This window comes from Podarcis erhardii (genome assembly GCF_964252035.2).
Source record: "Podarcis erhardii genome assembly, chromosome: 14".
Taxonomy (NCBI): domain Eukaryota; kingdom Metazoa; phylum Chordata; class Lepidosauria; order Squamata; family Lacertidae; genus Podarcis; species Podarcis erhardii.
The window spans coordinates 14,349,006-14,366,605 of NC_138503.1; the positions used below are offsets into that span (position 1 = coordinate 14,349,006).

Here is a 17,600-nt window from a genome sequence, read left to right on the forward strand (position 1 = left end):
TAAGCCGCTAAGCCGCTTATCAGCTGTTCCGCTGATAAGCCGGTTAACAGCTGATCGCTAAAAGCCGCTAAACCGCTAATAGCGCTAATCCGCTAAGCTGTCAATGGGCTTGCTTCGCAAGACGAAAAAAACGCTATACGAAGAGCCTAACGGAACGGATTAATTTCGTCTTGCGAGGCACCACTATACACTGCTCTGAGCGTCTGAGCAGAATAAAGATACTGTCATACCTCGGGTTGAATGTGCTTCGGGTTGAGTGCGTTCAAGTTGTGCTCCGCGGCAACCCGGAAGTAACGGAGCGCATTACTTCTGAGTTTCGCCGCTCGCGCCTGCGCAGATGCTTAAAATGACGTCACGCGCATGCACGGAAGCGGCAAAACGCGACCCGCGCCTGCGCAGTCACGCCGTCGCATCTTACATTGCATTCAGGATGCGAACGGGGCTCCAGAATGGATCCCATTCGCATTTCAAGGTACCACTGTAATTTAATATGAAAATGATCCCATGGACTTTATTTTTGAAGGGACTCATAATCAAATATATTTTGAAAGTCAGTTTGTGAAAGTACTCTGTGCATGGTTAAAATTGCTTTATTTTAATTGCACCACAGATCGAAGAGGCTGCACTCTTAAATTTTCATGCTCCCATCTTCCAAGGTATGAATGAGCATGAAGTTTTGCTTGTTCTTTTATATTTTCTTAGCAAGCTTCATGGCACCTCTTTCTATGGACTGCATGATTCTAATTTTCAATAGGAATCACTTGCAGCAACAGCCTCACACAACCTTGGCAGAAGTCACGGAATTGTAGAACTGTTGCCAACCCACCAGTGGCCCATTATTTTAATCTTTTTTCCTCTCTCCAGGAGTGCATCTTTTCAGGCAACTCCCTAAGTATTTGGCTCTTAGGCGATGTGCTAACCCACATTTCTTTTCTGGGAACCATAGTATTAGGAGATGCCGTAGATACAATACTCCCTACCTTTTGCCCTCTGTCATCAAAACAGTGTTGTCATACAAAAGAAGAGGCTTGTCTTTAGCTGTTCTTTCAAGTTTTTATAAATTCCCTCCTCCCCTCCCTCTTTTCAGTCAATGATGACTTCTTCCCAAGGGCTAAAAGAAGACATAAATCAAGTTGAATGTGCATAAGTTTCTACTGTTTTTAATTACATAAAATATGCAGTTGCTTTTTAGTAAATAAGAAATTCAGAGCTAATACTATGAACATGGGTAAGTAACTAACCTCTTGGGGCTTGCTCATGCCAAATATCTCATCCATTAACTGACAGTGCTAGGAACAAGCAGAGCACAGAGGTTCCATATACAACACTTTCACAGACTATGATGACCTAAACTTCATAGAATGCCATGAAGAAACAACATTAGAGAGTATCAAGCAGCTAGACAAAATCTGATTAACTACTGAGACCCCAACTTTTATGTATTTAATATTATTCAAGCAGATAGAAGCAAACTTCTTTCAAATTAGATAGAAGCTTACATACTCTGTCACAGTCAAGCAAGAACAGCTCAAATCTCCCAGTGTGTGACCTCAGTTTTTGCATGACACAGTCCCATGAGGGAAGCAAAATATTTTAGCATGTTGGTCCCACTGTTAATCAGTTTCAGCAAGACAGATTTGTGCTGGGTGCACAGAGTTGAAGAATTTCCTCACTGGACTAAGTCTGAGTTGATTCCTACCACCTTAGTTTTATTTCAGTTCTGCAAGTTGCTCTAAGGTTCTGGAGGGCTCCTCTAGACAACCTGTTGATTCAGCATTCACCCTGATTTCCTTGCACAAAGCTTACATGACAGTTAGACAAGCGGCTTGTTTGCTATGGAGTATTCATTCTGATTTGTTTGCAGAACAGTTATACACCAATGATTTTATCAACCACGGTATCCTTCTCGAGTAGCTGGCTTTGCAGTCGTTCTGGTCCTATTTGGATGGTTGTTTCCAGAGGGTGATGCTTGAGGAGTGGGGGTTTTTTTTGGCCCTGTGGAACATTCAATGGGCAGTTCTTCTGGATTTGATATTATCTCCCATGCTGTTCAACATCTGCATGAAACCGCTAAGTAGGATCATCCAGAGTTTTGAAGTACGCTGTCAACAATATGCTGATGACACACAGCTCTACTTCTCCTTTACATCTGCAGGTGTGGCAGTGGAGGTGCTGGGCTGTCGTCTTACCTCAGTTATGGACTGGATGAGAGCCAACAAACCGAAGCTCAATTCAGATAAGACTGAATCAATGTTAGTGGGCGGTTCTCTAGACCAGATGGATGGGAGGTTGCCTGGTCTTGATGGTGTTATACTCCCTCTGAAGGAGCAGGCATGTAGCTTTGGGGTACTTCTGAATCCCTTGCTGTTGCTTGAGGCTCAGGTGGCCTCGGTGGCCCGGAGTGCCTTTCATCAGCTTCAGCTGGTGGCCCAGCTGTGCCCCTATCTGGGCAAGGATAGCCTAACTACTGTTGTCTATGCTCTAGTAACCTCTAGGTTAGTTTACTGCAATGTGTTATATGTGGGGCTGCCTCTGAAGAGGGTTTGGAAACATCAGCTGGTGCAGAATTCAGTGGCTGTCAGGCTTCAGGGAATCCGACCCCCCCAGTGTCTTTTATTCAATATTCACAGAGAGAGGTTTAGAAATTCTGCCTCTTAGAGTAATGATGTTGCTCCAAGTGAAATCCCACCCCCTCCGTCTCTCCCATTATATGTCATCCCTACGGTGGCTGATTTGTGCCTTCTGCCTCTGAGCTCTTTGCTCTCTTACTTTCCATGCCCGCCGGGTTCTGGGAGTGGGGTCTGGAATGCTTTCTAAAGACACTGAGTCTGTCAGCTGTCTCTCCCCTGGTGGTGCTTCTTCTTCCTGCCAGTGTGGTGTAGTGGTTAAGAGTGGTAGACTCGTAATCTGGTGAACCGGGTTCGCGTCTCCGCTCCTCCACATGCAGCTGCTGGGTGACCTTGGGCTAGTCACACTTCTCTGAAGTCTCTCAGCCCCACTCACCTCACAGAGTGTTTGTTGTGGGGGAGGAAGGGAAAGGAGAATGTTAGCCGCTTTGAGACTCCTTCAGGTAGTGATAAAGCGGGATCTCAAATCCAAACTCCTCCTCTTCTTCTTCCTGCTCCTTTCCCCTTATTTCCCAGCTTTCCCCCTCATCTGCCTCTGAGCTATGTCCTCCTGTAAACCACTGTTGTAAATCCACGCTGCCCTCCTCTTCTCTGGAAGAGTCAGGCTGGGGAGGCGGTTCCCATCATTCCTCCTCTGTCCAGTCCCTTACAGTGGTCAAGTAAGACAGTTTGAGTATATTACATCAATATCACACCAACTCAAGACAGTTTGAGCATATTACAGCAGTTTCTGTGCCTAATTCAAAATGCTGGTTTTGACCTATAAAGCCATAAATGGCTGAGGACCTCAATACCTCAAGGACCACCTCACCCTATATGAACAAACAAACAAACAATATTTATTACGGCCATAGGCCCATACGGGTAAAAACAACACATAAATAACAGCTTGTGCACGTGGTGGGAAAAAAAAACAGCCGCTAAAACACCACCATAACAATAAAATACTATAAAATAAAATACTATAAAATAGAATGGCATACTACGCCTTAGTTAGCTTGTAGTCCTCCTTGGCGTCGCTTTTGGGTAAGGACAGCGACCAGGAACCTTGCCACATTCAGGGTCGTATGAGTATCCTTATCCTGCAAGATTTGGGCAAGGTGGAATTTTGGTGGGGTACCCTCTAGTTTCTGTATGATTGATCCCAACAAATTTGCCCGTGGCACATTGAACAGGGGGCAAGTGAACATGATGTGCTGGAGCGACTCCGGCGTCTCCTTATCACATTCGCACGTGGCGGGGGCTTGGCCCTTTGAGAATCTATGTCTCAGGACGTTGGAGGGAAAAACGTTGAACCTCGCTTTGGTGAAGGCCAGTCTATGGGCAACAGTCGAAAGGGAGGAGAGGTATGATGGAACACAGTAAGTTAAAGTGATACCAATGTTCTGGGGCGAACAAACACCTCCCCCCAGCATATAATTTCGCTGTAGATCGATGTCATCCAGTCTTTGGCGGATCAGTCTTTGAGCGGTAATTTGGTCTAGTTTTAGGGAATCTGAAGGAGAGATTCCATAACTCAGGAGTTTGGCATGAATTCTACTAGACCAAAGGCTAGAGAATTCATCTCGCCATAAGCATTGGACAAGGTAGTGGTTTGGTAATCTATGCCACAATGATAACCAATAATTGAAGACTTGCTTCCACAGGCAAGTTTCTAAGGATGCGATCTTCAGTTCTAGTCGCATGGCTGCGTTGCTTACGCACAGGGGGAGCATTAGGAGCCGACGCAGGAATTGATTTTGCAGTGTCTCAAGAGGAGCAAGATCTGTCATCACGGCCCAAAGCGGGGCAGCATAAGCAAGCGCGGCAACCACTTTTGCCTTGAACACCTTTAGGGCCGAGGGAACATGCAAAGCTCCTTGGCAGCAAATTCCACTGTCAAACAGCTCTCACTGTCAGGAAGTTCTTCCTAATGTTTAGGTGGAATCTTCTTTCTTGTAGTTTGGAACCATTGCTCCGTGTCCGCTTCTCTGGAGCAGCAGAAAACAACCTTTCTCCCTCCTCTATGTGACATCCTTTTATATATTTGAACATGGCTATCATATCACCCCTTAACCTCCTCTTCTCCAGGCTAAACATGCCCAGCTCCCTTAGCCGTTCCTCATAAGGCATCGTTTCCAGGCCTTTGACCATTTTGGTTGCCCTCCTCTGGACACGTTCCAGTTTGTCAGTGTCCTTCTTGAACTGTGGTGCCCAGAACTGGACACAGTACTCCAGGTGAGGTCTGACCAGAGCAGAATACAGTGGCACTATTACTTCCCTTGATCTAGATGCTATACTCCTATTGATGCAGCCCAGAATTGCATTGGCTTTTTAAGCTGCCGCGTCACACTGTTGGCTCATGTCAAGTTTGTGGTCAACCAAGACTCCTAGATCCTTTTCACATGTACTGCTCTCAAGCCAGGTGTCACCCATCTTGTATTTGTGCCTCTCATTTTTTTTGCCCAAGTGCAATACTTTACATTTCTCCCTGTTAAAATTCAAAAGGTCCGGAAGGTGGCAACATGAGAAGGGGTCTTTTCTGCAGTGTCTACCAGTTTGTGGAATGCTCTCCTCAGGAAGGCTTGCCTGGTGTCTTCATTACATATCTTTAGGCACCAGGCAAAAACCTTCTCCCAGGCCTTTGGCCTTTTAAACTGGGGGGGGGGGGGTATTGATTATTTGCCACTATTTTATGTATTTTGGTGTTTTTATATTTCAACCTCTGCCCCCCCCCCCCGTGATCCTCAGATGAAGAGTTTAACAAACCACTTAAAAATTAATTAAAATACTAGCATTATTCAAAACTAAAGTCAAACCATTATAAATATTACTGCAGTAAAGGTTTAAAAAATGCTTTACATAGTAGCTTCAGCTTAGCATATAAATGGCATCCTTTTGACATATTCAGGAGAAATTGGCCAGACTGCCCAGTCTGATTTTCAAGCTCTTTTCATGATAAACCTCTTGAAGAAAAAAAAAAAAGCTTGTGCCAGAGATGTCTTTCAGGACCTCACCCTCCCACCAACCAACTATGGATCTTACTGTTATTTTTTTAAAGTTAAGGAAGGTTGTTCTCCTGACAGAATATTTTATAGTGAGCCAAAAAAACCCCCAAAGTCTAGCAAAAGCCTTCCAAATTTGAGGATCACATGATATTATGAAGACTGTGATTTGTTGGGATAAAGGATTTAGTAGCATAGCTTTATCAGGAAATGCATCTGATCTGTTGCTGTGATCTGAGCAGTAGTGTTTGGAGAAGGTATGTGCTTGAGTTCGAAACAGCTGAGCAGCAGTTTTGGCTGATGAAAAGTATCTCTCAGATTCCATAAGGCTTCTATTTCTCCAAGTTAGTAAGATTTTATTCTTCAGCGGAGAATAATGTATCATTCTGTATCTTACATTTGTTTTTAGTCATCAAATTAGATGCAACACACATGGTCAATAATGGTCAATAATTCTTCAATATTACATATTCAAATATTCTATGCAATAACAAATATTATAAAGACAGCTTTTACTTGAGTCATGGCATCTATTTTTGATTCCAGAGCTCATCCTATAAATATGTGAGTGGGGATATTAATGCATCTATAGAAGTATTGTCTGTTCAAAAGAGACAAGGTCTCAACCACAGCTAGACCCTTTCCTTACGTTATTCTACTGGAATATACATTCCTACAACTTTATCCTCAGCCAAGTTATTCTGACATTTTACATTTACACGTGGAAGACTGGAGTTGTCAACCATTGCATTTTGGAAAATGGCATAATTCCATAGGATTGCCACATTTTACCACAATACATGTTTGGGGTGTATATCATGGGAAGTTTTCTGGAACACTTTGAGAGAGATATTTGAAGAATTAAGGTCTGTAGCATTTTGATTTTTCTTATGCTTGGAGCTCAAAGTATACTTGCTAACATTTGTAGAGATTGGCACATAATTGATGCATACTGTGACCTATCACTTAAAAGATATTATTCATTGCTTTAGTGAGTGACTTTGCTAAACTACTGAAAGATAAGGCAAGCATGTTTTAAAGAGAAAGGTCTCAAATGCCAAAGATCTTTGTGAGATGACTCAAAGGCTTATGTAATCTGAGCTATCTCAATAAATCTCTCCCATTAAACCCGTTAAGATCTCTAAACTGGCTCTTCAGAAACACAGGGGCTTAAGAGTATATTGGAACGTTGTTAGAACTTAATCTGAAGACTGTTGGACAATTCATTTTAAAGTAAGAGGAATGGAAACAGCCTGACAAGACCAGAAGCAACAGAGGTGTTCAACTAGAATACTAGACTTCCATTTAGAGACAGAGGTGTGGGTTTACACAGAAGCCACTAGAATGACTTGCAATGGGAGGCTGATGAAATCTGTGGGATTTTGGAGAGCCATGTTGACATGGCTGGTAGTCCTGGTGAAATTCTAGTCATTCCATAGGATGTAGAGATGGCTTAAGGTGTTTGACAAGATTGCTCCGTAGATTACTCAGGGTGATCATGGAGGTGGTTCTTACACAACTCCAGGTACTGTTAGATGGAAATTGATTGTATAGATCCATTTTAGTATCATTTGAGACCTGATTTTGGGCATCCTGATGCTACTGTTGTGACTGGAAGCAAAGGGTGGCTGTTCTTCCAGTTACACATAGAGATACAATGGTACCTTGGTTCTCAAACGTAATCCGTTCTGGAAGTCCGTTCCAAAACCAAAGTGTTCCAAAACCAAGGCACGCTTTCCCATAGAAAGTAATGCAAAATGGATTAATCTGTTCAAGCTTTTAAAAACAACCCCTAAAACAGAAATTTAGCATGAATTTTACTATCTAACGAGACAATTGATCCATAAAGTGAAAGCAATAAACAATGTACTGTACTGTAAAATCAATAAAACAGTATTGTAGATGATAAAAATGAAAATGTAATTTTTTATTACCTGCACTCAATCAGTAGCTGAACTGGGTTCCACGCAGTCACAAAAACAAACAAACAAAAAGCCACAAAACACAAAATAAATAGCAAAAAAAGACAGACCTCAGCATAGCACTCAGAACAGAAGTGTGGCACTCAAAACAGAGCACGTTCATCTTCGAAAAAAGTTCGCAAACCGGAACACTTACTTCCAGGTTTGTAGCGTTCGGGTTCCAAGTTGTTTGAGAACTAAGCTGTTCGAAAACCCAGGTACCACTGTACGTACAAGTCTACACAGGAAGAAACTAGATGTGCTGGTGGCAGACATGCTTGTAAAGTCTATCACATTCACCAATAAAATGGAAGACCAGAATTTTAAAATAAAGTGTTTTACCACTGCAGAGATGGTGGCAAAAAACGTAGTGAGAATTTGGGTTCAGATGAGGCAGAGGAAGTGAAGAATTTGTGCCTGGGATTAGTGATTGGCTAGAAGAGAACCAATGAACTGCAACTTAATTATGTCAAGATGGAAATACTTGTCTGACCACGGATGTAGTGTTCAATCTGTCCAGGATGGGGATACATAACATATCCCATAAGATTAAGTTTCTGTAATTGCTGATTGATCCAGCTTTGTCACTGGAGATCAAAGTGGCAACGGTGGCATGTTGTGCCTTCTGCCAGCTTAGGTTTGTATGCCAGCTGCTGGCACTCTTGGACAGAGAGAGCCTGGCCAAGCGAACCATGCAATGATAACCTCCAGGCTTGATTACTGCAGTGAATTCCACGTGGGGCTGCCAATTAAGACCTGAAGGCAACTTCAGTTGGTTTGAAACACAGCTGCCAAACTGCTAACTGGGACTGCCCCAGGAGGCCCGTTTTGAAACAACTTCGGTGGCTGCTAATCAATTTCCAAGATTCAAAGTGCTGGTGCTTATCTTTAAAGCCCTGCACAGCTTAGAATTACTTACCTCCCAGGGACTGTCTCATTTGCTTGTTATTTCTATCTACAAAAGTGTCAGTCGGTATACTTCTTAAAACAGGAGGCAAAACTATTTTATATGAATAGAAGTTGCATCACTATGGATTATTGATTTACCACTGTGAAGTCTGGATTTCATCCAACTAAGGTTTCTTCAGAGCAAACTCATTGAAATTAATGGACGTACAATGTATTTCAGTGGGTCTATGCTGAGTAAAACTTAGTTGGCTGCAACCCTCTCTCTGATATGATGTTGCTCTCAGAGGAGTGCTAATTTAACATGTTTTTGAGCATATGATCTACATTGGATGCGTCTTTCAAGATGCTCCTACCTTCTGAAGTTAAGCGAGTGGTAATTGAGTGCTCATGGAAGGACAGATCGTGAAGCTGAGGCTCCAATACTTTGGCCACCTCATGAGAAGAGAAGACTCCCTGGAAAAGACCCTGATGTTGGGAAAGACTGAGGGCACAAGAAGAAGGGGACGACAGAGGACGAGATGGTTCGACAGTGTTCTCAAAGCTACCAGCATGAGTTTGACCAAACTGAGGGAGGTAGTGGAAGGCAGGAGTGCCTGGCGTGCTCTGGTCCATGGGGTCACGAAGAGTCGGACACGACTAAATGACTAAACAACAACAACTACAAAGAGGGCCTCTTTGACCATGACAGCACAACTGTAGAAGGGTCTCTTCAGGGAGGATTGCCCAGCAGTTGAACTCATGTTTCCAGTGCATGGCAAATACATTTTGCTCTCCTGGGCCTTTTAAACATCAGCTGGGTTTCTGATATGGTCAGTGCTTTTTTCTGGAGGTTCTCAATGGTATGCAGTACCAGCACCATTTTTCTAGAAGTAATGACCGCTCCCCGCTTAAAACAGGGGCGCCCTTTGTGTGGACGTGCGCAGCCCCTAGATCTGGAGCGGCTCCATCAGCATAGGCTTGGCTTTGCCTTCCCTCAGGTGGGATACCTGGAGGTCTCCGCCTACCTCAATCAGTTGTCCAATCCCACCTGGGGGAAGCGTTGCCAAGGAGACCAGGCCAGGTAGGGGAGGGATTACCTGCCCACACAATAGAGGGAGGATCTTACCTGGGAATCCTCACTTGGCTCCAGAGCTTCTCCCACCCTACCCACCCTCAGTTAATGCCTTATTTTGCAGGTTAACTTTTCTTCACAGGTATGCGGGCGCAGCTACGTTAAGGTCGCTGTTAAAGGGCCGGAAAGGAATTTCCCTGCATTGGCAGGTTTCGCCTTTCCCGTAGCAAAACGTCACAACTTTGGTGGTATCAGGCATTGGGTGGAATCCTTTAGTCCATCTTCCTCTTTGCGGCGGCGATACCAGGGTTCCCCGTTAAAGGGGTTTCTGAAGGGAGGCTTTGACCGTATGCCAAAAGGTCGTCATTGCTCTCCCCTGTGGCGGCGGCTATCTCTGCTTGAACATATGTTCTCCAGAGCCGGCCCATCCCCCACACACACTGGATAACCCTGATGCTCCCTAGGTCCCCGGCTGGGGACTGGGGAGGGAGAACGCCCAATGCCTGAGCCAAGGTCTACCCACATTTGAAATTTAATAAAGTTGTGGCCAATTTAATCCCATAGCACGTTGTCTTGAGTCGTTATTCCACATGACGGGGGGGGGGGCACTCGGGATCTGGGGACTCCACCTGTCCATGCAAAGCACGGGATATGGTGCTTTTTAATCTGATGATTTTATTGTCATTGATATTTTATTGGATGTTTTACAGTTATGTTGATTCTAATTTATCTCTAAGTGCCATGGTGAGAGTACTCTGTACAGAATGTGTGGGATATCATTGTTAATAAGAGATAAATTATAATATGGATGGGATTCTAAATCTCCTCCACATGCCTTATCTCCCCAGAGCCTATCTTTTTAGCTAAGCTGCTCTACTGAAAGTGAGTTTGGGTAAGAAAAAAGTCTGTGGTGTGTGTGTGTGTGTGTGTGAGAGAGAGAGAGAGAGAGAGAGGTAAGCAGTGAACATGAGAAGGGTTTCTGACCCACATACTCCCATTTGCCCTAAAATTGGAGGCCTTAACTTAATGTGAGGTAGCGGCAGACCTGGATTTAAACAATTTGGTCTATCATATCACATTCTGTCCTCTGTTGTGTCTTGACGCACCATTGTCTGCATCTCTCTAGTAATAGTAATGTAACTTGTAACATATGTGTAAGCTGACTGCATTGTATAGTTCCATACTGTTTAATTTGTCAAATAATACATTTTGAACCGGCTCAGTCTATTAATAATATCCTATAAAAATTTCCACCTTTGCTTTTATAATTACTGCAAATTCAGCCACGAGTCACCATATTTAAAAATTGCCTTCAAATGACTTGAATAATAAAAAATCAGTTCTGTAAGCTTAAAAAGATTTAAGAATCATTTGAATAAATGGGTCTGTGAGCGAATCAGCTCACACGTTCAGTTATCTTTTTTTATCAAGATATAGAAGTCTGTACTAGACAATGCACATTGTCAAGAAAGTCTATGCTATGTGATCTGTTGGTAAAATAACCCATAGGAATTCCAAAAATTACTCCTCAAACTGGTTTAGTCCCATTAAAGTTAATGGCCTTACAGCAGCAGAAATGGCATCCAGATTCCTTAATCATCCTTAAATACATTACTCAAGAGTAATCCAAACCCAGTGGGACTACTTTGGAGTAAGTGATATGAGACCATAGCCATGAGCTTCAGCAAGACTTAAATATACAATAAGAAGCAGAAACTGCTGATTGCCTTAATTGTTCACTTATGTCAATGCATCCACATATCTGTTATTAAGACCTTTTGTAAGTTTTATCTACAAAGGAGTCAGTTGGCCTACACCATTAGCACACTTCTAAAAACAGTGGATAAAACCGTTTTAGATTTCCAGAAGTTGCATCATTATGGATTATTGTTTTAGCACTGCTAGTTCTCTCTAATATGATGCTGCTCCCAGAGGAATCCTGATTAAAACAGGAACCAGATGTGCTTTCTATGACCAGATTGAAAAAAAAGATAAACAACTACACTAGAGAAAATCAATTGAAATAAAAAGAATGCCCCAAGGGCGTTTCTAGAAACATGGACTGGTTTGGGTGGCAGTGGTGACTATGTAAGTATTTCAGAAGAATGGAGCAGGCACTGGAAAGAGCTTAAAATAAAATAATAATAAAAATCCCTCCCAGACTTAAAAGGGGAGGGGGGATTGCTGAGACCACCAAGATTCTCAAAAACATGTTTTGATTGTGCTATAAGAACCAAATCAAGGTTAAATAATACATTTGGCCACGACTAGAATGAAGGCTGGAGGAGAAGCTCCTCTGTGAAATAAAAAATAAAAGTTGCAGGTTTGGAGCGTCAAAAGATGAACGTGGAAAGGATTCTAAATATAGCACCTATCCAGACACTGTGTTAGTGGAGCAGCACAATCACTTCTAACCGGCAAAAGACAAATTTATTATGATACATTTCTGTTCTGGGGATCTTCCATAGGGCCTTCAACACTTTCAGGATGGCAATCCATGTCAGTGTTTGTAAAAAAAAAAAAAAAAGGCTCTGACCTCCCTTTGTTGCCTCAGCCTGGTCCTCAGATCCTTGTCGTCATAAAAGAGTCCACAAGAAGAGTATCCTTGCAGAGTACTTTCTGCTTTTATTCTTAAAAGTCTTTCTGCAAAAGCGACTGACCAACTGTACACACATCAGCACTACCAGCTTTCACCAACCACCCAACCCAACAACAAACTAACATTTCTCACTCTATATATATGGTGCAGGCCGCTGACTCGTGCTAACCCAGCTTTTTAAGCATTGAAGAAACAGCGGCCAATTTTCAGCCATGACAGTCCATAGGAAAACCTACAAGCTGCCCCCAGGAGAAGGGGCTGCCCATCAGTCCTCACCATCCTGGAAAAGCAGGCAACTCCTTAGACTCATACAGTAAACCTGGAGGGGGGGGGGTTAAAAGACAACCATGCTAAGGGTATGGCAGAACCATCTTGCTGAAAAGACCAATAAAACAAAATGTAAACCCAATAAGGTGAGGGATCGGACGTGGGACTGAATCTAGAACTCCCAATCTACTCTCCCACTTGTATTATTTATTTTGTAAAATTTATATACTGCTTGATTGTAAAAACACACACACACACACACACAAAACTAAAGTGGTATTGCTGTGGCTGAAGCTGCTAACAGTTTTAGCAGCTGGCTAGGCAAACATTAAGATCCTCACATTTCTCTTGGACTCTTTGCTCCCTGCTTTATTTGGAGATCTGCCTTCTTTCCATGGATGGGTATATGCTTGGCTCCCTGTTGCAGGAGTGCAGCCACTATTTTGTACTCATCTCAAGCTAGATGGGGCTAGCTCCCTTTTTATGCAGACAAGGCACTGTCTTCAAACAGTGCTTCAAAATGCTAATCTGGCTCAAGGAAATTGAAGGCAAGGAATAGGACCTTTGGGTAATTAGGAACTCTTGCTTCATGACTGTTTCATGAAGCAGGTAAGTAAGTAAGAATATTATAGGATATTTATTAGCTTTGGGATTATCAGTGGCTACTGGCCACATTAGCTATACTCTACCTCCATTGTAGAAAGGCAGTGGTCATCACAAGTGGGGAGAGTGGTCTGCACTCAGGTCCTCATTGCATTCTTCCCATAGTGAGCTGCTGTGAGGACAGAAAGCTGGAAGAGATGGGCCATTGGCTTCATCTAGCAGGGCTTATCTTCTTGTGGAATTACAAGCCAAAGAATCAGAGTTGGAAGGTATCTTCCAAATGGGTATCTTTTCTCATAAAGGTAAAGGGTAAAGGGTAAAGGGACCCCTGACCGTTAGGTCCAGACGCGGTCGACTCTGGGGTTGTGGCGCTCATCTCGCTTTATTGGCCAAGGGAGCCGGCATACAGCTTCCAGGTCAAGTGGGCCGCATGACTAAGCCGCTTCTGGTGAACCAGAGCAGTGCACGGAAATGCCGTTTACCTTCCCGCCGGAGGGGTACCTATTCATCTACTTGCACTGGCATGCTTTCGAACTCCTAGGTTGGCAGGAGCAGGGACTGAGTAACGGGAGCTCACCCTGTCGCAGGGATTTGAACCGCTGACCTTCTGATCGGCAAGCCCTAGGCTCTGTGGTTTAACCCACAGCGCCACCCGTGTCCCTATCTTTTCTCATACCTTGCTGCTAAAGCTAGGATATCTGTTCATCAGTATGCTACATTGAATAAGCAGAGAAATGGAGGTAAAGGTAAAGGACCCCTGGATGGTTAAGTCCAGTCAAAGGTGACTATTATAGGGTGCGGTGCTCACAGTGCAACATGTGCAAGGCTTGTGGCCACAGAACCTTTCTTAAATTTTAACTTAATCCACGGGTTGCGCCTCCTGCACTGAATGAAGTACTGTACTATTAATATTGTGGGCACTTTTGCTGCATGCCTAGAATAACCTATGAGCATGTCAGATGGTAAGCAAAAGTCTTATTAGACACCCAGGGATTCCATGCTCATGTAAACACATACTGTTTGAAATGTAATTTTGAATTTAAGAGTCCTCACATTTCTTCTCGAACTTCATCCTACTTGTATTTATGGAGAGGCACTTCTCCATTTACCCCTTAGAATGGATCCAGAAAAAAATATCACAATGGGATTTTCATACCCTTTGCCCACTACGTGGGCATGAAAAGATGATGTGACTGAAATAATTTCAGAGAAAGATCCCAGTCAACTTGTCATAAATGGTGTACCGGTGTATTGATGTCTTTTCCCATGCCAGCTAATGTTAGATGGGAGAAGTTAATTGTCACTGTATAGGTTTTTAAAAACAAGTTAAAGTATGTTAGCCCTCTGACCCACGCCAAAGAACACCATTCAAGACAACTGACAAGACATCAGGCCTATAACTTGGTTTGAAATAGTATGTGAGGTATAGACCTAGTATCTGTGCCAGAAAGAAGAAACTCATAAAAATCCTTCAGGATTCCAAGGACTTAGAATTTTAAACAGCTGAAAATGTCAGGTATTCATGAAAAAGTTGTTTTATTTGACCCTACTCCTACTCGATTCCCACAAATCCATCCTCTTTCCCTGTTACAAAATAAACACACTGAAGATCATTCTATCAGCATTTTTTGTATTAACATTCAGCAAGGAACTATATAAACATTTCCAGAAAATGAGGCTTACTATAAATGAGTTTGCTCACTGGGTAAAATCCCCTTTTTGGGTTCATGCTTAGGATGCCTTTGCTTAATTGAGACTCTTTGCCAGAACCTTCTTTTCACTGGGCAGGCACCTGCTTGGGGTTGACTTCAAGCTGGAAAATGGACTTCTAAGGGCCAAACTGGACATGATCTTTATCACCTTGTCTGTCCTGGCATATTTGATAAACAGGAGACACAGAGGGCTTGAGCCAGATTGGTTCCATGGCATAAAGAAATTTGTAGCTTTATTTCTTTTCCCCTGCCAAGACACAGCTAAAGGAGAAAGTGGAATGATTACTACTTCTGAATGGAAAAAATAAAAGGAAGAGATACCTGATATTTTTTTAAACCAAGATGTAACTTGTCAGGCAGAAGATAATTTTGACCCTTTAACTTAAAAAACAACCCACCAGCAGCAAGAGTTAAAGGTTTAAAGCAAAACTCTCCTAGATGGGCCACAATGAAAATAATGCCAAAATTATTGTTTTTTAGATTTCTTTTTCTTGCAACACTTCAAAAGAAGCAGAATAAATTACTGAATTTCTAACAAACCCTTCCTTCAAAGGACCCCCAAGGCAAACAAGCAAGTAAAAAAAAAAGACCAAAAAATTGGTCTTTCATAAACGTTTATGGGGGGAAAGAAAAAGTCTTCCTGCCTGACCAATGGAGCTTATATTACATATCTGAATGCTTTTAGTGGCATAACATTTTTGTCAGTGGTTTAATATTTTTCAGGTATTATTTTTGTTATCTGTCATTTTTTATTTTTCAATATTTTAAAATATATTTCAATAAAATATTGATTCAAAAACATCAAAATCCACAACACTGAATCATGTTGAGTCTCTAATCACCTTTTCTGTATAGCTTGCTGATCACCAAATCTTAGCTGTTGATCCCAGTTGCGGGTCACAGGTTGAAGCAAATAATTGTTAATTATACAGGAGCCTAATTTTATGTTAAATACTCCTTTTGCCATTTCACAGTATGCAAATTCATAGATCAGCAGCCGGTACAAGTATGCACCATCAACAAACCAGAAAAGCAAACAGAGATGAAGATTTTGGCCTCTGCTTTGCAACATTTATTATAAAATGTGTCTTGAAAAAATGTTTTCAAGTACACAGATTTATCCATTGACATCCTAAGAATGTGCTGTTTCGCTGACCCGTATAAGAGACATTTAAGAAATAAACTGCTTTGAACACCTGGGGCACATGCTCGAGAATAATTTTACACAATTTAGCTACCACTCCTACACACACTAAATACCCATTTATACATTCAGCAGAGTATTACAGCAGAGTCAAGTTTAACATTTATAAGAGGTAGGGACATCACAAGTGGGAGTCAGTTGTCCCACCCAGTGATATTTATCATAGTCAGCCGGTTTACTGGATTTACACATGGAATGACTGTCAATTAGTAAATTAGAAAAGTATTAGTACTGTTCCAACTTTCAAACACTTACTGAACTCTTCTATTCTGTTAGGCCTATGCAGGCACTAAAGAAAACATATCTCCACACTGGTTTTCTGATTTCGGACTTTTATTTTTTTTAATATGGTATTTATTGTACTGTTTTATGTACAGCTGTTAACTGCTTTGATATGATCTGTATGAATTAGGGCAATATAAATATTTTTATAAATAAATAGCTGGCAAGATGCTACATACTTAAAACGAGGTTGGCTCATTTTATCCCTTTTGACTGAAATAATGGGTTTATCCACACTCACCTTTTGCCCCGATCTTTCAGGCAAAGGTTCACGCTTATAAGCTCCGTGACAAAATGTGGGTTTATTTTTTGCCCTGGAGCTTTCCCCATGAAAAGCTGCTCTTTAGTGCTCACTTGGCACAGACACCAAATCGGGTTTTCTGCAGATTGCCCTTTGCTCTGATTAAGCTTTAAAGAACAGGTTTTCATGGGGAAAGCTCTGGAGCAAAAACAAACAAACCAGGAGCTCAGGCATGGAGTTATAAAGCACAGGCAGTGCATGGAAAGAGTGGAGGAAAGGTAAATGTGGGTGGTGACTTCTTTGCGTGGGGTCAGTTGGAATCTCCTGTGTGGAATTGAGTCAGCAACCTCCTGGGCATGTTTATGAATCATAGAATTGTAGAACTGGAACTTTTGAACAAATGTTATTTAATTTTTTTTAAAAAAATAGTTGGAAAGGGACTGTGAGGGTCATCTAGTCCAACCCTCTGCAATGCAGGAATCTTTTGCCCAATGTAGGGGTTGAACCCATGCCCCGAGATTAAGAGCTCTACCAACTGAGCAATCTGATTCTTTTGGCTTGCATGCTACTCTGCCATCTTGCTTGGGACTTTTCATTTGGAGCTAGTGTTTGACAAATCTGCTGACTACTGGATGAGCTACTCTCTCTGGGAGACTTTGAAGGTTGCCACTGAGATTTAAAAGTTTTTGCAATGTGTAGAGCGGGTAGAAAGGTTTGTAGGAATCGGTGGAATTAGCTTGTTTAGTTACCATCATTTCATTACTCGAGATAAAGAGGGCTTTCCACTTAGATTAAGTTTTTACTAGAAAGGTGACTGGAAAATCACCAACATGTGGAAATAGTAGAGGGAATGTTAGCTAAAGCTAGCAGAGCCACTGACATCCATTGTCCTGTTACTGAGGTCAGCAGCTGGTCCAAGGCTCCCCTTTGCATTGGCTCTGCGGGAGCCCTCGTACACAATATAGGAGCAGATTCATACAACACTAGCTAGTTCTAAGGTGTATTGCCCTCCATTTATGTTTGTGTTCCCATTATGAGAACCATGTATCTGTAGGTGAAAAAACGCACTTGCAGAAAACAGAGAACACAGATTAGCTCAGTTTTCAATTGACACTGATATGATTGATTATGCACAGAAGCATTTGTTAGCTTATATATTT

At 42.2% G+C, this 17,600-nt stretch overlaps 2 protein-coding genes across 3 annotated transcripts in view; one reads left to right on the plus strand and one right to left on the minus strand.

Moving 5' to 3' along the window:
- The window catches only part of FAM227B (family with sequence similarity 227 member B), a 112,653-nt gene that overhangs the window by 23,427 nt on the left and 71,626 nt on the right, over positions 1 to 17,600 (minus strand). The window lies entirely within an intron of this gene.
- The window catches only part of FGF7 (fibroblast growth factor 7), a 58,120-nt gene continuing 46,746 nt past the window's right edge, over positions 6,227 to 17,600 (plus strand). Inside the window, exon 1 of the mRNA XM_081839357.1 lies at positions 6,227 to 6,477. The gene's annotated coding sequence lies outside the window, so the exon portion shown is untranslated. The remainder of the gene's footprint in view (positions 6,478 to 17,600) is intronic.